Source organism: Mus musculus, chromosome X (genome assembly GCF_000001635.26).
Source record: "Mus musculus strain C57BL/6J chromosome X, GRCm38.p6 C57BL/6J".
NCBI classification, from domain to species: Eukaryota; Metazoa; Chordata; class Mammalia; order Rodentia; family Muridae; genus Mus; species Mus musculus.
In genome coordinates this window covers 12,618,914-12,642,710 of record NC_000086.7, presented here as the reverse complement: position 1 = coordinate 12,642,710, position 23,797 = coordinate 12,618,914, and the positions used below count along the sequence as shown (strand labels likewise).

The 23,797-nt window shown below is 42.1% G+C and overlaps 1 pseudogene; it reads left to right on the top strand.

The window, feature by feature from the left end:
• Positions 1-22,404: 22,404 nt before the first annotated feature.
• Gm9432 lies at positions 22,405-23,257 on the top strand (annotated as a pseudogene).
• Positions 23,258-23,797: the final 540 nt, after the last annotated feature.

Below are 23,797 nucleotides of genomic sequence, written 5' to 3'. Positions count from 1 at the left end.
CCAGGGTGAGTGAGGCTGGAGCAAGCAGAGGTTCTGAGTTCAATTTCCAGCAACCACATGGTTCACAACCATCTGTACAACTACAGGGTACTAACATACATTAAAATAAATAAATAAAAAAAGATTAAAGAACAATAATAATTTTTTTAAAATTAAAAAAAAAGAAAAAGAAAAAAACCTTTAAAAAAGAACTTTTAAAAAAGAACACCACCCAAGGTTGTCGTTAGCTCCCTACGTGTATGTATGTGTGCATGCAACCCGGTTGGAGAAGATGGGAAAGGAAGAAATACAAAAGCTTATACAAAGGAAAGAAAGAAAACCTAAAACCCCAACATTCTGTTTTGGGGCAAAAGTGCAAGGCCTACTCACCAAGACCAGAGTCCAATGTGCAAGTCTTTTTAAGCTCACTGGAGAGAAACAGTTCTCATAGAGCACCCTGCCTGCTTTCTGCAGGGAGCTTTTAAAGGCACAAACGCTATCCTGGTTGGCAACTGCAGGGGAAGTAGCTTGAGGAAGCAAACAGCAGCAGTTAGCTGGGGCATCCTCACCTCACGTTTCTGGAGCAGGGTTGGGTCATTTTTTTTAGGGTACTTTCCCAAGGGAGTCTTGAGAGGTGTCAGCTCTGGATCAGACCTAACATGACTATGACAGGGACAACATGGAGGAACCTTGGCCCTGTCACATACTCAGGACTCTGGGACAGAAGGATTCTGACTTTTAAGCCAGCTTGGGCTATATAGTGATACCTTATCTCAAAAGAAAAGAGTACACAGACCTTCTGATATACTCTTGGTTCTGACACCAGTGTCAGCTTGTATCAGGGAATGACCCAGGACTTAAGTCCTTTCAGGGACTTAGATGGGACAGAGTTGAAGGAGCTGGAGAAGTAATTGTGTCTGAAAGGCAATTTGGAAGATTAGAGGAAGCACCACACAGACAACCTGAGAAGCCAGAGTAGAGCCCAAGGAAGAAGTCTTAGTCACTGTTTTAGTACTATGAAGAGACACCAGGATCATGGCAACTCTTATAAAGGAAAGTATTTAAGGGGTCATTAATTAGTTCATTATCATATCAGGGAACATGAGAGCAGGCGTGGGACCAGAGAAATAACTTGAAAGGTCTATCCTGATCTGTAAGCCAAGAGAGAGACTGGGTCTGCCATGGGCTTTTAAATCTTAAAACTGACCCTCAGTGACACACTTTCTTTAACAAGGCCACACCTCCTGTCTTAGGGTGTCTATTCCTGCACAAACATCATGACAAAGAAGCAAGTTAGAGATGAAAGGGTTTATTCAGCTTACACTTTCCACATTGCTGTTGATCACCAAAGGAGGTCAGGACAGGAACTCAAGCAGGTCAGGAAGCAGGAGCTGATGCAGAGGCCATGGAGGGATGTTCTTTACTGGCTTGCCTCACCTGGCTTGCTCAGCCTGCTCTCTTATAGAACCAAGACTACCAGCCCAGAGATGGTTCCACCCACAAGGGGACCTTCCCCCTTGATCACTAATTGAGAAAATGCCTTACAGCTGGATTTCATGGAGGCATTTCCTCAAGGGAGACTCCTTTCTCTGTGATAACTCCAGCCTGTGTCAAGTTGACACACAAAACCAGCCAGTACACCTAATTCTAACCCTAAGTATTTCCACTCCCTAACGACTAAGCATTCAATTATACGAGCCTATGAAGGCCATTTGCAGAGGGCATGGGAGACTAGAGCACTGCTGGCTGGAAAGAGTCACAATCAGGAAGAAGGGCTGGACATAGGGTGAAGAATGCAAACAAACTGGAACCTGCCTCACTCACCCCTGCCTTTAACTATGGCTACTGTAATAGACCTGGCAGGAATAACTATAAAGAGACGCTTTCGCCTTCAGACTATTAAAACACTGGAACCCAAGAAATTGGAATTTCCACCAGGATTCTCACAATCAGATAAGTCTAGGCTAGCCTGAGAGATTTGTCTCCCTGGCAAAGAGATTTACAGCCTTCCAGAGGCAAGTATTGGTCAGTGGTGGCTACTACCACATCTTGACTGGTAATGGTCGTGTATGTGTATTCAAAACCTGGCTCTCTATTTAAATTTTAATCTCACCTTGAGACCCCCATAATGGACTGGAGAGGGTCAGCAGATCTCTTGGTTCTCTTCACAGCATAACCATGTTGAAAAAATTTCTCTTTTCTGCTTTTTTCCTATTAATTTGATTTCTTGCGGATGAGGGGCCAAAACCTGGCTTCTCAGAGTTCAGACTGTGCGTGACTCTAATTGGTTTACTAAAGGTGGGTAGGCAAACTTGGCTTCTCGGAGCTCAGAGTGTGCTCCCATGTTTGCTAGATCTACTTTCTTCCGACATTACAAATCTTTCCCAGTGATCTCTACAAACATGAGGACTCTGAGAAACATCCTTTCTAGCTTACCTAAGTCAGTCAGAACAAACTATGACAATTCATTTAAACAGTTTGTTTTGTGTTTCTTTTTTTTTTTCTTGAGACAGGGTTTCTCTGTGTAGCCCTGGCTGTCCTAGAACTCACTCTGTAGACCAGGCTGGCCTATGAACTCAGAAATCCACCTGCCTCTGACTCCGGAGTGCTGGGATTAAAGGCATACGCCACCACGCCCGGCAACAGTTTGTTTTATTCTTTTCATGATGTGTGTGTGCACATGTAACTGTATATTTGTATATCAATGTGTGCATATACATATGTATGTGTTCCACAGCTACATTACTATTCTCTCTGGGTCTTTTGGTGGAAGTAGGCTCCTTCTGATTGACTTCTTAATCCTTCTGTGCCCGTTTCCTTAAACAAAGATGACATCTACTATGACCATTTGTCCTGTTTAGGAAGCATAACATGGATACAATCTTTAGCATTGTCCGCTGTCCCAGCAATATCCTTTATGACATTTATTTCTTCAGTACACAGTCTAGTTGTGCGTCAGGCAGAGAGTTCTAGAACAGTTAGTTCCTCGACTTGCTTTTGTATTTCATGCCATTAGGTATTTTGTTTTGTTTTCCTTTTGTTTGTTTGTTTGTTTTTGAGGCACCATTTCTCTGGGCAACAGAGGCCTGGCTGTCTAGAACTCACTTTGTAGGCCACACTGGCACCAAAGATTCATCTGCCTCTGCCTCCAGTGTCTGGGATTAATGGTACCCCAGCAGCCACTGATGTTTTTGAAGAATACAGTTGCCTCACAAAATGTTTCTTGGTTGGGTTTTGTCTGGTGTTTCATCAACATTACATTCAGATTGTATGGTTCCATTTAAAATACTGTCCCCAGAGCACTGTGTCCCCTGTGTCCCCAGAGCACCACATATAGAAAGAAGCACAGCTTGTCTCTCTTCCAGAATGTGCCTTTTCAAAATTATACTTATTTGGTGGAGGAGCACAGGCCATGCAGATAGCAAATTAACAGGAGTCAGTTCATTCTTTCCACAGGAATCAAATGGGCAACAAGTGCCTTTACCCACTGAACCATCTCACCACCCCCAGAAGGCACCCTTTGATCACCCAGTTAGGAACTGTTCAGCAGCTAGATACTTTCAAACTGGAAGCATTCTGCTCCTTACCATAGGGTTAGCATTCATCAGTAACTTTGTCCAAATCAATGCGCTCATGAACTGTCTTTCAACTCGACCAGCACCTCAATGTACAAACCAGCCAGCATTTATTTAACTGTAAGGCAGACTCTGTCTTCTCTCCCTCTTTGGTTACCTATTTATCATCAGTATAGAATCAGAGATTCTCACTTTATCCACTGGGTTATGATCTTGCACTAGCCTCTTAATTTTAATGCACAGACTGGCCCAGCATTGGACAGTATGTCCCCCTGAGGTCAACTCTCAGAGTGCAATTCCTTCCCTTATTTACTTTATCCTGTCCATTTTCACACCTTATAGGATCTAACTTGGCTATTTGAGTTAGTTCTGTTTTCTGCTTTTTCCTTCCGGGTTTGTTTGGGGTGTTGCTTTCTTACCCCTCCTCCCCCGACACACACACACTTTTTTTTTTTGCACCAGATCTCATAGGGCATGTCTTTAATCCTAGAACTTGGGAAGCAGAGGTAGGTGGATCTCTGTGAATTAGAGGCTAGCCTAGTCTACATTGTGAGTTCTAGACCAGTCAGGGCTGCAGAGGAAAACTCTGTCTCAAAAGGAGGAGGAGGGAGAGGAGGAAGAAGAAGAAAAAAAGTAAAAAGGTGATGCCCTCCTTTAATCCCAGCACTTAAGCTGCAGAAGCAGGCACATCTCTAAGTTTGAGAGCAGCCTGATCTATGGAGCAAGCAAGCTCTAGGACAACCAGGGCTATACAGAGAAACCCTTTCTCAAAAGCAAACAAATAAGAAGGGAGCATTGTCTTTTGAAACCTTAGAGCCCACTCCTAGTTACATACCATTTCCAACAATGGCACACCTACTTCAACTGGGCCACACTCCCTAATCATTTCAAACAGTTTATCAACTAGAGATTAAGCCTATGGGGGCCATTGTCCTTCAAACCACCACAGAGATAGTTATATGTAGCCCAAACTGGCCTCAAACTTAGTTTCTTTTCTGGTGTTATAAACACAATGACCAAAAGTGACTTATAGAAGGAAAAGTGTATTTGGGCTTATAGTTCCAAGTGAATAAGAGTCCATCATTGTGGGGAGGCATGGCAACAGGCAGGCATGGCAGCCAGAGCAAGAAACCAAGAAATCGAATCCTCAAGTGAAAGCATGAAGCAGAGATAGTGAACTGGAAGTGAGATGAGGCAATGTAATCTCTGCCCAAAGGAGTGTATTTCCTCTAGCAAGGCCATACCACCCAAACCTTCCCAAACAGTGCCACTAAGGGCCAAGTATTCTAATGCCTGAGCTTCTGAGGTATCTCATTCAAACATGACATTCCACTCCTTGGAGCATATAAGCTTGCCACATAATGAGGCAAAATGCATTTAGTCCAACTTCAAAAGTCCCCATAATCTTTCACAGTCTCAATACTGCTTAAAAGTACAAGGTCTCTTTTGGAACTCAAGGCACTTTTTAAAATAGATTTATTTTTTTATGTATGTGAGTACACTGTAGCTGTCTTCAGACATAGCAGAAGAGGGCATGAGATCTCATTATAGATGGTTGTGAGTCACCATGTGGTTGCTGAGACTTGAACTCAGAACCTCTGGAAGAGCAGTCAATGTTCTTAACCACTGAGGCATCTCTCCAGCCCTCAAGGCAATCTCTTAACTGTAGCAAATTGCATACTTCCAACATAAATGGCAGAGAAGATATCATTCCAAAAGAGAGGACTTGGTGGATGGCATTGTGAGGAAATACTGAACCAAAATAAGACTAGAACCCAGCAAGGCAAATACCAAATGTCAAGTAGCAAAGGATTTAAATGACTTTACCCCTCCAGCTTTGTTGCCTATAGAATACATCTCTCTATTGAGCTGGATCCACTTCCTATATGCAGCTCTCCTTGGCAGAGGTCTCAAAAGGCTGGCTTCTCCAGCATCTTGGGTCTCTATTACAATCCAGGTGTAGGCATATAGTTTTTAAAGCCTACTTTAATAAAGGTTCAACTTCCCCTCTAGCCTACCACCCACCAGAGGTAGTGGGAAAGAAAGGTTATTAGAATACAGGGGAAGTGGACCTGTTTAGTTCTTTAGGGTGACTCCAATTTTTGTTATTCTCAGTCCAGTCCAGTAGCAAACATGAAACGCAAATCAGCAGCTGCATCCCAGTCTACTTGACAGACACCACACACAAATCAGCAAGGGTAATTCAATCTGGAAGAACCCGAGAGGCGTAGCAACTGGCGCATTTTGGGAAGCACAAGAAGCTGCAGGAACACATGAATGTCATCAGGGAAGACTAGCAAGGGGGAGCAAGGCAAACCAATGATTGAGCCACCACTGTCTGTGGGGTCTTATTTATAGTCTTTCTAAACATCATGTTTGCTATAGCAAACATCTTTTCACCTGTGTCTGCTTCAGGAAAACATTCTTTCATGTGAATGCTTTAGCAAAACATCATCTAACAAAGAAACCAGGTTTCCACTTTACCCTTGTTTCACTCTCATGCTTCATTCAATGGTCTCACAGGGCCTCCCCACCCAAAGAGGACAAAGACATGGCCCCTACACTCTTGCATTTCTCATGATTCCAAAGGCAGCAGCTTATTATGGACACTGATCCCCTAAGATCACATTAGCAGCACCCCCTTTTTATTCTGTTGGCCTTCACAAGATGGAAGCTTAGTTGGATGAGGTATTGCCCTGAAGGCACTCTACTCCCCTTTCCAGAGGAAAACTGGAGGCATCTCTTTAACTGTACGGGCCCCCTTAACATTTAGATCCTTCTTTTTCAACACTTGCTTTGGTTCTAGCATTAAGCTTCCTAGTGTTTTTCTTTTTCCTCTCTCCAATTTATACATTTTGTATTTCTTTCTGCCCCATTTGTTAATTTTGATTGTAGACCAGCATAAATGTTATCAATAACAACCATACCACAGATTCAATGTTATGTCTTGAAATTTCCTCCACCAAAGAAATTAGTCCATTAGCCTTAGGCAAGTTCTTAAGATAAGGGCAGAAGGAAGCTAGATTATTTGCTCAGATATCTCTAGTCCAGTAGCCATTAAAGTATTTACTTGTACTATCTTCTAGGCTCTCAGTTGTATGCATCGTGATATATTTTCTGAAAATATCTGTCTTCAGAGACTGAACCTTTTCCAGATCTTGCAGCTAAGTTAAGAATATGCCTTGAGATCATTTAAGACTATGTACTTCACCTGCTCTCCTTCTGTGTACTTAGCCTAGTTAAGTGTAACCTGCCTTAAGAACAATGTGACCAACCTGACTGTACCTTGGATTTCCTATGCCATCAGCTTTTACAACCTAAGCTAAATGTATAGCTTTCATTTTAAATTATGTATTTTATGCCCCTGATCCAGAATACTGTTTCTGTGTGCTTGTATGTTGTAGTAATTGTTTTCTGAAAGCAACCTTAAACAAAAACAATATTCTCTATAAATTTTGGAAGCAATATATGGGTATAGGTTAATTACATGTATGTGGTTTGGCATGTTATTCTGGGTCAGGTGCAGTCAGTAAAGTGACTTCTTCCATTGAAAAACTCTTAAAGATATCTGTATAGTTGACTCTAGCTGTATATGTATCAAAAGATGGCCTAGTCGGCCGTCACTTGAAAGAGAGGCCCATTGGACACGCAAACTGTATATGCCCCAGTACAGGGGAACGCCAGGGCCAAAAAAATGGGAATGGGTGGGTAGGGAAGTGGGGGGGAGGGTATGGAGGACTTTTGGGATAGCATTGGAAATGTAATTGAGGAAAATATGTAATAAAAAATATTAAAAAAAGATATCTGTATAGAATCCATCACTCCTTTTCCAACTCGTGTTTTCCACACTGTTCCATAAATACAGAGCAAAAACCTATGTTAAAGACATACACAGGCTCAATAGACACATAGGCACAACACACAGACAGATCAGACAGGCAACAGGGACAGACAGATCAATACATACACAATAGACATACTATAGACAGGCTAGTAACCACAAACTACAGATAGACAAAAGACACAGGGAGAGAAGTAGAAAATTCAAATTTGGGGTCACTCTAGGTTTAAGCAGATCAAGAGGCAGTTGCCTTTTTTTAAAATTCCTCAATATGACATTGACACATTTTGGTGGCCCCTCTGGGACTTCTTTAATACATTAACTAGAGGGCTGGAGAGATGGCTCAGTGGTTAAGAGCACTGACTGCTTTTCCAGAGGTCCTGAGTTCAAATCCCAGCAACCACATGTTGACTTACAATCACCTGTAATGAGATCTGATGCCCTCTTCTGGTGTGTCTGAAGAGAGTGACATTGTATTCACATATATAAAATAAATAAAAAATAAATCTTTAAAAAAATACATTAAAAGCCGGGCGTGGTGGTGCACTCCTTTAATCCCAGCACTCAGGAGGCAGAGGCAGGCGGGATTTCTGAGATCAGGGCCAGCCTGGTCTACAAAGTGAGCTCCAGGACAGCCAGGGCTATACAGAGAAACCCTGTCTTGAAAAACCAAAAAAAAAAAAAAAATACATTAAAGCAAGGATGGCCTTCTAAGTTCTGCTTACAGCCTTCAACTGTTTTAGGGATGAGATTTCCAAAGTCTTCCATATAAAAAACATCCTGAAGAAAATGGACATATTTTCATGCATTTGTGGGTTTCATGTCCCTACAAAAGGTATGTTGAGGTTATGTCAATGTAACTTCTTTTTGGGCACTGGGTCACTGTGGTGTCATTTACCAAGATAAAGTCATTCTTGACTATTATGTGACAGGAAGAATTTCTTTTCCGGACTAGTCTATTTGGAGTTCTGTAGGCTTCTTTTATGTTCATGGGCATCTCTTTCTTTAGATTTGGGAAGCTTTCTTCTATAATTTTGTTGAAGATATTTACTGGCCCTTTAAGTTGGAATTCTTCAATCTCTTCTATACCTATTATCCTTAGGTTTGGTCTTCTCATTGTGTCCTGGATTTCCTGGATGTTTTGGGTTAGGAGCTTTTTGCATTTTGCATTTTCTTTCACTGTTGTGTCAATGTTTTCTATAGTATCTTCTGTACCTAAGATTCTCAGTTTTATCTCTTGCATTCTATTGGTGATGCTTGCATCTATGACTCCTGATCTCTTTCCTAGGTTTTCTATCTCCAGGGCTGTCTCCCTTTGTGATTTCTTTATTGTTTCTATTTCCATTTTTAGATCCTGGATGGTTTTGCTCAATTCCTACACCTATTTCGTTGTGTTTTCCTGTAATTCTTCAAGAGGTTTTTGTGTTTCCTCTTTAAGATCTTCTACCTGTTTACCTGTGTTCACCTGTATTTCTTTAAGGGAGTTATTTATGTTCTTCTTAATGTCCTCTATTGTGAGATGTGATTTTAAATCAGAGTCTTGCTTTTCTAGTGTGTTGGGTATCCAGGGCTCACTGTGTTGGAAGAACTGGGTTCTGATGATGCCAAGTAGCCTTGGTCTCTGTTGCTTATGTTCTTGCCCTTGCCTCTCGCCATCTGATTATCTCTGGTGTTAGCTGGTCTTGCTGTCTCTGACTGTGTCTTGTCCCTCCTGGAAGCCTGTGTGTCAGTACTCATGGGAGACCAGTTCTCTCCTGGCAGGATCTGGGTATGGAGAGCTGTGGCACAGGGTCAGCTTCAGGTGCAGATGGAAACCAGAAGTGATAAAGTCATTCTTAAGTAGATATAACTGTAATTCAAAGGCACTTGTTCTCTTAAAGAATTCTGCTTTAAGCCTATAATATAGAAATGCTGCCTGAGTCTCCAACATTCTTGTCTGTCTTAATAATCCATGCAAGAACTATAAATTCTTTAAAGAAAATGTGTAGGCATATAGAATCCTAAGTTTTAGAGACTTTTTTTTCATATGCTCAAGGCCATACTTTCTTTCTATCTATCTATCTATCTATCTATCTATCTATCTATCTATCTATCTATCTATTGATCGATCAATCGATCGATCTATTTGCAGTGCTGTGGCGCAAACCCACAGTCTTGAACATGCTGGGGAACTGCTTACCACTGAGCCACATCTTTTCATTTTAAGTGTGTTTCAGTTCAGCGGTTTAAAACACTGGCTGTTCTTGCAGAGGGGTCCCTTTCATTCCCAGCATCCCTGTGGCAGTTCATAATTATCTGTAACTTCAGTTCCAGGGGAATCCCACATCCTCTTCTGGCCTCTGTGGGCACTGCATACATGCAGTATGTAGACGTACATTCAGGCAAAACACCCATACACAGAAAATAATAATACCTCAAAAAGGAACATTTCAGTTGAAATCTTTTTCATACACGTTAGCTAGGCTAGTTAGAAAATTCTTGTCTTGCCTTTTTCCTGGTGTCTTTTGATAATACTGTTCTACTCTTCCAATCTAAGTCTCAAGCCAGCCAAATGTGCTTATTTATGAAAATAATCTGACCACTTGTCTGGATTTGTATGAGTACTAGGATGAAATGGGCCTCACTCATGCTAAGGAGATCATCTGCCACCAAGCCACACTCCTAACTCTTGCCTAGAGTTTGTCTTTAAAGTCTAAATTGGGGGATGTAAATGGACTTGCCATGCAAGCCTGACAACTTGAGTTAGATCCCAGGACTCTATAGTAGAAGCAGGGAGCCTACTTCCAAAAGTTGCCCCCAGTTCCAGGACAGTCTATACGGAGAAACCCTGATAATGATAATAATAATAATAATAATAATAATAATAATAAATAAAAAAAGTATAAGTACAAAATGAAGAAAAAAAACTGTATCAAAGTATGCCTCACAGCTAACTGATACAGGTCAGTTCTCCAGGTTCCTAAGGGACCCTTTTGAGATGTAATTCTCTTATTTCTAGGATGTTTTCTTGAATTAGTCTCTGGAAATTAGCTCTCTCCTGTTATTTCTCGTTGGTGATTTTGTGCAGTTTTCGTTTCCATTTCATTTTCCTCGAATCCTCTTTACTTCTTTGTGTCTAGTTCTTCTCTAATTCCCACTCTAGTCACCATTCTTTCTTACATTTCATTAAAATGTCTTCTTAGCGAATGGCTTGCGATTTCTTCACTGCCGAGGAGGTAGTTGTCCGTTACTTTCTTTCCTGAGTTCTCCCCACCTGCCCTTCCCCTTTTTTTGTCCCTTTCTATTCTTAGACTTTAATTTGCAATTTACGGTTTTTAAAGGGCCAGGTATAGTGGCGCATGTCTTTAATCCCAGCACTTGGGAGGTGGAGGTAGGCAGATGAGTCTTAGGCCATCTTGGTCTACACAATGAGTTCCAGGCAAGCCAATAAACTGTCTCACATAGTGAGACACGGGGTTTTTAGTTGTTTTGTTTTGTTTTGGTTTTTTTTTGAGATTTAAAAAATATTTTATTTGTATTTGTGTTATCTGTGTGGCATGTGAGTATGGGTGCTCTTGCAGGCCAGCAGAAGGTGTTGGATCCCCTGGGACTGTTCTTACAGACTGTTGTGAACTGCTATGTAGGTGCTCAGATTTGAATCTGTGCTGCCTGGAAGAGCAGCCCAATCCTCCAAATGGGGATGAACTCAACTCAGGTCTTTTGGAAGGGCAGCGACCATAGTTAACCTCTGGGCCCTCTCTCCAGCTCCACAAATTACTGTGTGTGCCCTCAGGGACTAGAAGAGGGAATTAGGTCTCCTGAAGATGAATTTACAATTACAAGCTACTTGATGCGGGTTCTGGGAACCAAACCCCTAACTGCTGAGCCATCTCTCCCACCTTATCATATATTTTTAATATTAAGTAGCTACTTCTTCATCGTTTGTACTTGTTTGGGGTTTGCTTGTTTGTTTTGTGACAGGATCTCGCTGGGTAGCTTGGGCTGGCCTGGAATACAAACTGTAGAGTAGGCCTGGCTTTGAATATGCAGTCATCCTGTCTTTGCCTTCCAAGTGCTAGCGTTACACATGTGCACCATCATACCAGACATGTTCTCCTTTTTAATCACTTCTTATTAGTGTGTGGATGGGGGTGAAGGGGAGGTAGGTATGGGCCCCAGCCATGAGCGAGGAGGTCAGAGAACAACTTGTGCAGTCAGTTTCCCCCTTCTACCTTCACATGCATCCCAGGGATTGAACTCAAGTCACAAGGTTTCCCCACTTTCCCCACTGAGCCAACGTGACAGCCCTACTGCTTTTCTTCCTGATAGAGCAATACATGGGTTTCACCTCCCTGATTCTCTTGCCTTCTGCAAACAGCTTCTAGTTGAGAAGGTTGTACTTTCTTCTCCTCCTCGAGGAGATAGACTTCATGTGAGATGAGGTGACGGGAGAACAGGACAGGCTGGGGATCAACTGGGACAGTCCTTGGACACACTCTGGTAAAAGACCAGTCTTTTTTATTTAAATTGTATTTTGTTTATATGGATGTTTTGCCTCCAAATGTCTGTATACCGCATGTGTACCCAGTGCCCATGGAGGTGAGAAGAGCCAGTGGTCCTAACTACTGAGCCATCTTTCTAGCTCCAAGGACCAATTGGTTTATTCTTAACTTCAAATCCAAGGTACACCAATATTTTGGTAAAATACAATAAAATTGATTACTTTGCTGAAATCTTAAAAATAACATAAAACATAAGCTCAATTATTTTCTTATACTTAAAGAGATACTGTTGCATTTTAAATAAATGTAATTAGAAGAAACATAAAAACCTGTGGCTGTGAAAGGGAAGAAAGGAGACTGACAGATGACCAGCGGGCTGGGGGGATAGCATGAGGGTCTGAGTTTGAGCCACAGAACCCACGTAAAGCCAGAAGTCAGAAGCAGAGCCAGGTGGATCTCTGGGGTTTGCTAGTCAGCTAGCCTAGCTCAGTCGTAAGCTTCACACCAAGGAGAGACTCTGCCTCAAAACACCGAGATGGAGGACACTAGAGGAAAGAGCGTTGACTTCTGGACCACACACACACACACACACACACACACACACACACACTATTCATAGCTTTTCCACCCTACACATACAACTAAACAGGAGTCAGAGTAGTTTCACCATATTAAATGCCCATATGCTCACTGTGATCAAAACCGGTGTATAGCACTAAACTTTTTATAGTGGCAATTATTAAGCTTGTTGATTCTTTTTTTTTTTTTTCGGTTTTTCAAGACAGGGTTTCTCTGTATAGCCCTGGCTGCCCTGGAACTCACTCTGTAGACCAGGCTGGCCTCGAACTCAGAAATTTGCCTGCCTCTGCCTCCTGAGTGCTGGGATTAAAGGCGTGCACCACCACACCCTGTTGGTGGCAAACCTATTTAAAACACCCCACCCAGTAAAACACATATTTATATATTCTTGAACACATATATGCATTCTCTCTCCTTTCCTCCCTGCCTCCCTCCCACTATTCCCATCCCCCAACAGTTGGAGTTAAGCAAGTTGCCATGGCACACAACTGTAATCCTAGCATTCAGAAGATGATGGTGGAAGGGTCATAGATTTGATACTAGCTTGGGCTAAAAGGTGAGTTTCAGGACAGCCTAGACTATATACAGACCCTGCCTCAAACATTGTAAGTGGTACGTGCCTTTACTCCTAGCATTCAGGAGGCAGAGGCTGAAGGAACAATCTCTGTGAGTCCAAGGCTAGCCTGATCTACAAAGCAAGTTCCATGACAGCCAGGACTACATAGAGAGACCCAGTCTCAAAACAAAACAAAAGTTAGAGTTAAATATACATTTTGAATTTTACGTAATTGTGGACATAGTTGGCAAATGGCCTTTAACTTAACTCATTTGCCTTAATAACATGGCTTCATTGTGTGTGACTAGGTTATATAAGGTCACTCTGTATATGAATCACTGCAAGCTTTACAACAACCAAACTCGTTCAACAAGTCTATTGTTTTGCTTGGAAATCACAGATTGTCAAAATGTCAAACTGTTATAGCAGGAGTGGTGGCACATGCCTGCAATCCTGGCATTAAGAGCCTGACAGAGGAGGCTAAAGAGTTTGAAGACAGCCTAGATTACATAGCAAGGTTTAGACCAGCATGGTAGCCCATCAGGGATATTCAGGGTAGTGTGTCTGTACACAACTTCTAAATACTAGCTCCATTATTCCATTGTTTTTTTTTTTTAACTTACCCACTGTGCCAGTCCATTTTGAGTAGACTCCTAGTCTAGAAGTCGCCTTCTGTCTTCAGGGATAGAGATGTGTCAGTGACATGAGAACTATTGGAAGTGTCAGTAGAGATTAAAGAGAACATGAAGGAGTTGCAGACAAAAAATGCTGTAAAACAGAAATGTGACCTTGTCTCTTAAAGCAACACGAATGTGCCTCCCTGAAAGACCACCGAAAGAAGACCCTCACTCAAGTCCCGGGATAATAGCGGACCCCCAAGAACTCAAGAGAGACCAAGCTTGATGCAAACCACATGAGGCTTTATTCAGGGAAAGCCAGAGCTCTGGGGACGACTCATATCCCACGCAGGGGTAGAGGAGTCGACCCCAAGGGGAAAGGGGTCCCAGTTTTTATAGGCCCTCAGGGGGGAAAGGAGAAGGGGGAGATTAGGGGATTTCCAGATCTAAACAATGTGTATTCTCAAGAAATGGGTATGGGAGGGGTACAAGGAAAGAGTCTGGTGCAGGTGTAGCAACTCAGGATTGGCCCGGCTGTGGTTGCTGGGGAGATTTTCTGACTCTCAGCAACCAATATCACAAACACCTGGCAATGGGCTTCATCAGTGGGCACACACCTGGGTTCAAGGAGCGGCCAGAGCATTGTGCACCTCTATTTTTCTAAATCAGTGAACCTAGTTCTGCTAACAATGAAATCTATTTTGCCAATTTCAGGGCTTCTGTGACCTTTTACATTCTGTCAGGATCTTTCATCCCTACCTCCTCATTTTGGGTGGAAGGTTCATTTCCAACTGATAGATAGCACTTTTGCTTTTTTAGCCCTTCCCCTCACCCTCCCAAGTCTTTCTCCCCAAGATATGCCTATGGTTAACTTGAAAACTCAAGAAGCCAAAAATTCACACTGGGAAAAAGACTTTTTTTTCCGAGACAGGGTTTCTCTGTGTAGCCCTGGCTGTCCTGGAACTCACTCTGTAGACCAGGCTGGCCTCGAACTCAGAAATCCACCTGCCTCTACCTCCCGAGTGCTGGGATTAAAGGCGTGCGCCACCACGCCTGGCAAGACATCATCTTTAACAAATGGTGCTGGTCAACCTAGACGTCTGCATGTAGATGAATGCAAATAGATCCATACTTATCTCCTGCACAAAACTCAAATACAGAGGGATCAAGGGTCTCAACCGAAATCCAGGTACAGTGAACCTGATACAAGAGAAAGTGGGGAATAGCCTTGAACTCATTGGTACAGGAGACAACTTCCTGAACTGGTAGTGCAGGCACCAGATCAACAACTAACAAGTGGAACCTCATGGAACTGAAAAGCTTCTGTATGGCAAAAAAACAAAAAAAAAAAAAAACAAAAACAAAAAAAACCCCACCATTATTCAGACCAAGTGGCAGGCTATAGAATGGAAAAGATCTCTATTAATTATACAGTCAGTAGAGAGTTAGTATCAAAAACAAATAAAGAGTGAAAAAATAAACTGGACATCAAGAATACAGTAACCCAATTAAATAGTAGGGTACAGACCTAAGCAATAGGTTTTCTTTTTTTTCCCTAAGATTTATTTTATGTATGTGAGTACATTGTAGCTGTCTTCAGACACACCAGAAGAGGGCTTTGGATCCCCGTTACAGATGGTTGTGAGCCACCATGTGGTTGCTGGGATTTGAACTCAGGACCTTTAGAAGAGCAGTCCGTGCTCTTAACTTCTGAGCCGTCTCTCCAGCCCGGCAGTGGGTTTTCTAAAGAGGAAACTCAAATGGTTGAGAAACAAAGAAATATTCAATGTCTGTAGCCATCAGGGATATAACTTTGAGATCCTATCTTATGCCTGTCAGACTGGCCACAGCTCATACTAGGGAGGATATGGAATAAGGAGCACACTCATCCATTGCTGGTGGAAGTAAACACTTGAACAGCCACTGTGGAAATCGGTGCACTGGTTCCCCAGAAAGATGGCAGTTGATCTACCTCAAGATCTAGTTATAGCACTTGTGGGCATATGCCAAGACTACTAGAGACACTTGCTCAGTTATTTGTGTTCATTGCTGTCCTATTCATAGTAGGCAGAAACTAGAAACAACCTTGATGTCCATGAATAGATAACTGGATAATGAAAATGTGGTACATTTAAACAATGGAATACTATTCCATTCAATTCAGCCATTTTAAAAATTATGAAAGTTTCAGGTAAATAGATGGAACTAGAAAAATCATCTTGAGTAAGGTAACCCAGACCCAAAAGAGACAAATACTGTATGTTTTCCCTTTTATGTGGATGTTAGTTAGCTCTTATGCCTTCAAAAGGCATGCTACAGTCCATGTAACCACTGAGGTTAGTTAGGTACAGAGTAAGAGACTCAGAGAGGTAGGATCTCTCAAAGAGTGGGAAATAGAATATATAGTTATGGAGAGATGGGGAGACTAGCAAATAGAATATATAGTTATGGAGAGATGGGGAGACTAGCATGGGAGGATATGAGACAAAAAGTCTACATAAATAGCATTGTTTTGTGTTGGCCATCTACTGCTGAGCATGGAGCCTACCCTTAAGTGTGGTTAATACAGCCAGTATGTTATGGTTTCTGACTTTGTGTTTTTATGGGCTTTGCTTTCAGGTGTGTGTGTGTTTTAAATTTTGGATTTTTTTTTTTTGCCTGATTCTTTTCCGAAGAGGGGAACTGTGATTAGAATACAGTATATGAAAAAAAAATTCTTTCAATAAAAGATCAGACCATAAAATATGTAGTACCAGAAAGTGAAATGCTTAAACTATGATGAACAGAAGGACACGAGGGCCATTAGAGGGGCCGTGATGGTCTATAATCTTAGATAAATGAGTAACAAAGTAAGTGTTGGAAATAACTCCAATGAAGAGACTTAAACAGATTTCCATTATGAAGACTGAAATTAGCTAATGGAGAAAGTTCCTTTTTTATACAATTAAAATGAATATATGGAAAATGGTGGGAACTTGGAAAACATCATAGCAGTGTTAGGCAAAATTCAGTGATGGATGCTGATGTTCCAGTGTCCGGCCAAAGGTATGACTTTTAAAACAGGATGCTACACAGCACTGTCCTCTGAGCCAAATAGCCATCACCTTCATAAGAACATCTGTGTCTGCCTTCGAAGGAGCATCACAGCTGGGCTGCTGACAATCACTCATAGAAAGAGGTGGAGCAGCTTTTTGTCACTGTCACTTGAGTATCCAGCCACCTCCACCCCTGTCAGTTACATGCAAGTCTTTCTAATTCCACGTGGCTTGGGGGTTCTAGAGAAGTGCTGGAGTGCATATGCTGCGGAAGACTCGGTGAAGGTGGCTCTGTGGATGCAGCTTTGGGGAAGCCATCTTTCGCCTCCATGCTGGCTGAAGACTTTCCAGTGGAAATACTTTGGGGTCACCCATGCTCCTGTAGGTAATCCCTTGCCCGTGTTTTGTAAATAAGTCCAATAGATTCATTGGTTCTTGAGGGTGAACTTTGGTGGAATCAACTTGGCTTGGTTGTTGGGACCTCATGAGGGAGTATACACTGTTCACCCTCCCCCCCCCCCCCCCGCCCCCAACACGGAGAAAATTCTTGAATTGGGAGAGAAAGCTAAACATTAGTCTTTTTTTTTTTTTTACACTCTTTAAAATTTGTGTATGGGTGTGTGAGCCATGGCCCAGGAATGGCAGTCAGATGTTGAGGTTTGGTCTTGCTGTCTATTGTTATGCTAAGTGTGGCCCCTAGGACTTGGAGTCTACATGCAGATTAAGTGATCCTGTCCCCCAGTTATTCCTGATTGGTAAATAAAGATGCCAACAGCCAATAGCTGGGCAGAAGAGACGTAGGTGGGGTTTAGGTTTCCTGGGCTTTGGGGTCAGAGAAACCCAAGGAGAAGAAGGTGATGGAGGAGGAGGAAGAGAAGTCACCATGGGTTAGGTGTGTCATGAAAGAGTGGCCCGGAAGGCTGGCCAACTGGAGTGAAGAGCAGCCCAGATGAAACATAGTGAGTAATAGCTTGGGGTTATCAATAAAAAAGTATATTCTAACAGCATAGAGGGTAGGTATCTGCCCAGCTCTTGTGTGTATCTTTTATCCAGGAATTAAATGGTCAAAGGCAAGGTGGATACCCCCGGATCAGGATTAAATAATTTGTACAACAGTTAGAGGATAACCTATAAGAGTCAGTTCTCACTTGTCACAGTATGGGTCACATGGAGTGCACTCAGGGGACAGGCTTGGCAGCAAGCACGTTTCCCATTTCTCCAGCACCATGACTTCCATTTAACCATGATCAAACATCAAACCCAAACTGAAAGCATTCTATAAACTAACTGGCCGATTTTCAAAAACAGTCATGTGTCCCAGATTAAAGATGACTAAGTAAACATGACAACTAAATAGGACATGTGCTCCTGGACTGGACCCCAATCAAACAGGAGGACATTAGGGCAACCAACAAAGCTGAAGGGTAGTTTGTACCTCTGCTTACAAGCAAGACATCATCAATGGCACAGTGGGGAGCCAGAGTTCCTGGAACTCACTGCTGTTAGTTTGTTTATATTTATTAAGCATCCACACATCTTAAAATGTGCTCCCCACCTATTGCCAGTTCTCACAAACCTGGGGTCTAGCCACCTATATTACACAGATTAAAAACTGATTCTGAGACTCTGGGATTTGCTCCAAATTGGTCAGCTAGTAAGTGAAGCCACAAATTCCATCTGTGTGACTGCAATACATTTCATCATGGTACTGCTAATAGCCTACCCGAATTATGGGTCTCAAAAGAAACCAACACAGGTCCAAAAAATAACTTAGCAAATTGTAAGGCTAGAGGCCTGTTGCCAGGACAGAGGCATTTGGTAGTAGGAGATACTTGGATTTATGATTCTCTTGCCATAGCTCCCTGAGCATTCGGTGTAGGTAAGAGGGAGAAAACAGGAAACAGGCACCCAGGCTGGTCAGCATCTTAAGTGGATGGCAATCCTGTTGTCTCCTGTAACTTCCTTCCCCTCCATCATTCCCATCCCTTTAGCCTTGCTGCACAGTACTTTAAAAATACCCAGTCAGAATGTAGGTTATCCTATATGGGAGACAAAGAAACCAAAATGACATAAAAACTCTACTCCACTGTATCGGGGCTGTCTTGGGAGAGTGGGAACCCTCATTCCCACCCCAGGAGCCTGGGCTAACATATGATAAACTGCTTTTTGCAAAAGAGCCTTTTGCCTATACCACTACTATTAGGCATAGCCCATGAAATTGTTCATTTACTAACCCATTAGAAAGTTTATAGACTGGAGATAAAGCTCAGCTGATGAACTACTTGCCTAGCATGTCGGACCCTCACACAATAATAGTGGGAGACTTCAACACCCCACTCACCAATAGACAGGTTACTGAAACAGAAACTAAATAGAGAAACAGTGAAACTAATAGAAGTTATGAACCAAATGGATTTAACAGGTATCTACAGAACATTTCACCCTAGAACAAAAGAATATACCTTCTTCTCAGCACCTTATGGTACCTTCTCCAAAATTGACCATATATTTGGTCATAAAACAGGCCTCAACAGATACAAGATTGAAATAATCCCATGTATCCTATCAGATCACCAGGGACTAAGGTTGGTCTTCAACAACAACAAAAACTTCAGAAAGCCCACATACACATGGAAGCTGAATAACTTTCTACTCAATGAAGAAAGAAACTAAAGATTTTTTAGAATTTAATGAAAATGATGACACAGCATACCCAAACTTATGGGACACAATGAAAGCAGTGCTAAGAGGAAAACTCATAGCCCTGAGTGCCTCCAAAAAGAAACTGTAGAGAGCATACACTAGCAACAGCACACCTGAAAGCTCTAGAACAAAAGGAAGCAAATTCACTCAAGAGGAGTAGAAGGCAGGAAATAATCAAACTCAGGGCTGAAATCAACCAAATAGAAACAAAGAGAAGATACAAAGACTCAACAAAACCAAAAGCTGGTTCCTCAAGAAAATCAACAAGATAAATAAACCCCTAGCAAAACTAACTAGAGGGCAGATACAGTATCTGAATTAACAAAATCAGAACTGAAAAGGGAGACATTACAACAGAAACTGAGGAAATTCATAAAATCATCAGATCCTACTACAAAAGCCTATTCGCAACAAAACTGGAAAACCTGAATAAAATGGACAATTTTCTAGACAGATACCACGCACCAAAGTTAAATCAAGAGCAGGCAAACTATCAACAGGCCCATATCTCCTAAGGAAATAGAAGTCATTAAAAACCTCCCAACCAAGCTGGGTGTGGTGGCACACGCCTTTAATCCCAGCACCTGGGAGGCAGAGGCAGGCATATTTCTGAGTTCGAGACCAGCCTGGTCTACAGAGTGAGTTCCAGGACAGCCAGGGCTACACAGAGAAACCTTGTCTCAAAAAACAAACAAACAAACAAACATAAAAACCTCCCAACCAATAAAAGCCCAGAGTCAGATGGCTTTAGTGCAGAATTCTACCAAGACCTTCAAAAAGGAGCTAAGTCCAACACTCCTCAAACTATTCCACAAAATAGAAACAGAAGGAACACTACCTAATTCATTCTATGAGGCCACAATTACTCTGATACCTAAAACTACACAAAGACCCAACGAAGAAAGAGAACTTCAGACCAATTTTACTTATGAATATTGATGCAAAAATACTCAATAAAGTTCTAGCAAACCGAATGAATCCAAGAACATATCAAAACCATCATACCCCACGACCAAGTAGGCTTCATCCCAGGAATGCAAGGTTGCTTCAAGGTATGAAAATCCATTAATGTAATCTACTATATAAACAAACTAAAGAAAAAAATTTCAGGATCATCTCCATAGATGCAGAAAAAGCATTTGACAAAATCCAACACCCCTTCATGTTAAAAGTATTGGAGAGTTCAGGAATTCAAGGCCCATTCCTAAACATAGTAAAAGCAACACACAGCAAACCAACAGCCAATATCAAATTAAATGGAGAGAAGCAATCCCACTAAAATCAGGGACTAGACAAGGCTGTCCACTCTCCCCATGTGTATTCAATATAGCACTCAAAGTTCTAGCTAGAGCAATTAGACAACAAAAGGGCATCAAGGGGAAACAAACTGGAAAGAAGTCAATATATCACTATTTGTAGATGATATGATAGTATACATAAGCAACCACAAAAATTCCACCAGAGAAGTTCTATAGCTGATAAACAACTTCAGCAAAGTGGCTGGATATAAAATTAACTCAAACAAATCAGTAGTCTTCCTTTATACAAATGATAAAATGGCTGAGAAAGAAATTAGGGAAACAACAACCTTCACAATAGTCACAAATAATATAAAGTATCTTGGGGTAACTCTAAGCAAACAAGTGAAAGATCTGTATGACAAGAACTTCAAGTCTCTCAAGAAAGAAATCAAAAACCTCAGAAAATGGAGAGATCGCCCATGCTCATGGATTGGTAAAAATGGCCATCCTACCAAAAGCAATCCACAGATTCAATGCAATTCCCATCAAAATTCCAACACAATTCTTCAAAGACATCAAAAGAGCAATTCTCATATTCATATGGAAAAACAAAAAATCCAGGATATCGAAAACAATTTTTTACAATAAAAGAACCTCTGGTGGCATCACCATCCATGACCTCAAGCTGTACTACAGAGCAATAGTGATAAAAACTGCATGGTGTTGGTAGAGAGACAAACAGGTTGATGAATGGAATAGAACTGAAGACCCAGAAATAAATCACACACTTATGGACACTTGATCTTTGACAAAGAAGCCAAAAAATACAATGGGAAAAAGAAAGCATCTTCAATAAATGGTGCTGGTCTAACTGGCAGTTGGTATGTAGAAAAAATGAAAATAGACCCATATTTGTCACCTTGTACAAAGCTCAAGTCCAAGTGGATCAAGGACCTCAACATAAAACCAGATACACTGAATCTAATAGAGAAAGTGGGAAAGAGCCTCAAACTCATTGGCATGGGGAGAGGAGAGTATTTCCTAAATAGAACTTCAATGGCTCAGGCTCTAAGATCAAGAATTGATAAATGGGACTTAATGAAACTGGAAAGCTTCTGTAAGGCAAAAGTCACAGTTAATAGAGCAAATCGGCAACCTACAGATAGGGGGGAAAATCTTCACTAACCCCACATCTGATAGCGGGCTAATATCCAAAATATACAAAGAATTCAAGAAGCTAACCTCCAAAAAACAAAAAACCCAAACAACCCAATCAAAAAATGGGGTATAGAGCTAAACAGAGAATTCACAACAGAGGAATTTTGAATGGCAGAAAAGCACTTAAATGAATGTTCAAAGTCCCTAGTGATCAGGGAAATGCAAATCAAAACAACCCTGAGATTCCACCTCACACCAGTCAGAATGGCCAAGATCAAAACCTCAGGTGACAGCAGATGCTGACAAGGATGTGGAGAAAGAGGAACACTCCTCCATTGCTGGTAGTATTACAAACAGGTAGAATCACTCTGGAAATCAATCTGGAGGTACCTCAGAAAACTGGAAATAGATCTACCTGAAGACCCAGCTATACCACCCTTGGGCATATACTCAAAAAATGGCCCACCATGCCACAAGGACCTGTGCTCCACTATGTTCATAGCGGCCTTATCTGTGATAAGGAAACAACCCAGATGTCTCACAGCAGAAGAATGGATACAGAAAATGTGGTTCATTTACACAATGGAATACTATTCAGCTATTAGGAACGAAGACATCATGAGTTTTGCAGGCAAATGGATGGAACTAGAAAATGTCATCCTGTCCTGGTGTCTGAGTGATTCCCAAGGCCCAGCAAAAAGGGACCAAGTTTCCAGAGCCCTGAAGACAAGGGGTAACACACCAAAATATGGACTCATTTTTCATTCCACCTTCATTGGCCGAGCAGCTGCAAAGAACAAAGGCCGTATCTCCCGATACCTAGCAAACAAATGCAGTATTGCCTCGAGAATTGATTGCTTCTCTGAGGTCCCCACAAGTGTATTTGGGGAAAAACTCCGAGAACAAGTTGAGGAACGGCTGTCTTTCTATGAGACTGGAGAGATCCCACGGAAGAACCTGGATGTCATGAGAGAAGCCGTGGTTCAGGCAGAGGAAGCGGCTGCTGAAATCACCAGAAAGCTGGAAAAACAGGAGAAGAAGCGCTTGAAGAAGGAAAAGAAGCGACTGGCTGCACTGGCCCTGGCCACGTCAGAAAACAGAGTACCCCAGAGGAGTGTGAGGAGGTACATGAAAAACCTAAGAAGAAGAAGAAGAAGAAGAAGTTAAAACCCCAGGAGACCCTACAGGAAAATGGAATGGAAGACCCACCTGTCTCTCTACCTAAAACCAAGAAAAAGAAAGCTCCCAAGGAGGAGTTGGCCAGTGACCTTGAAGAGATGGCCACTAGCAGTGCTAAGAGAAAGAAGTCCTTACCTAAGGAGGAAGTGGCCAGTGAACCAGAAGAGGAGGCAGCAAGCCCCACCACCCCTAAGAAGAAAAGGAAATTTTCTGAGGAGCCTGAAGTTGCTGCTAACTTCACAAAGAGCAGCACAAAGAAAAAGAAAAAGTCCCAGAAAGCACAGGAGGATTAGAACGGACCTGCTTGGTGGGAGGGACATACCTTGTGGTGGCAGCTCCTGCCCATGATAAAACCCCAATAAAAACACAAAACCAGAAAAAAAGAAAAAAGAAAATATCATCCTGAGTGAGGTAACTCAGTCACAAAAGAACATACATACATGGTATGTACTAATAAGTGAATATTAGCCAAAAAAAAAAAAAAGTAAAGAATACCCAAGATACAGTCCACAGAACTCAAGGTTACCAAGCTGAAGGGCCCAAGTGAGGATGCTTCAATCCCACTTGGGAGGGAGAAGAAAGCAATCACAGGAGGCAAAGGGAGGGAGGGACCTGCGGGGCAGAGAACAGGACTGAAGCCCTGAGGGCCAGCAGAAAGAATGCAAACAGGCAACCTCGGGAGGTAGGAGGTGAGGGGACCCTCTAGAATGTACCAGAGACCTGGGAGGTGAGAGACTCTCAGGACTCAGAGAGGGACCTTAGATGAAATGCCCAACAGTGGGGAGAGGGAACTCGTAGAGTCCAACTCCAGTAGAAAGACAGGGCATAGAGGGGAGGGATGGGTTGCCATCCC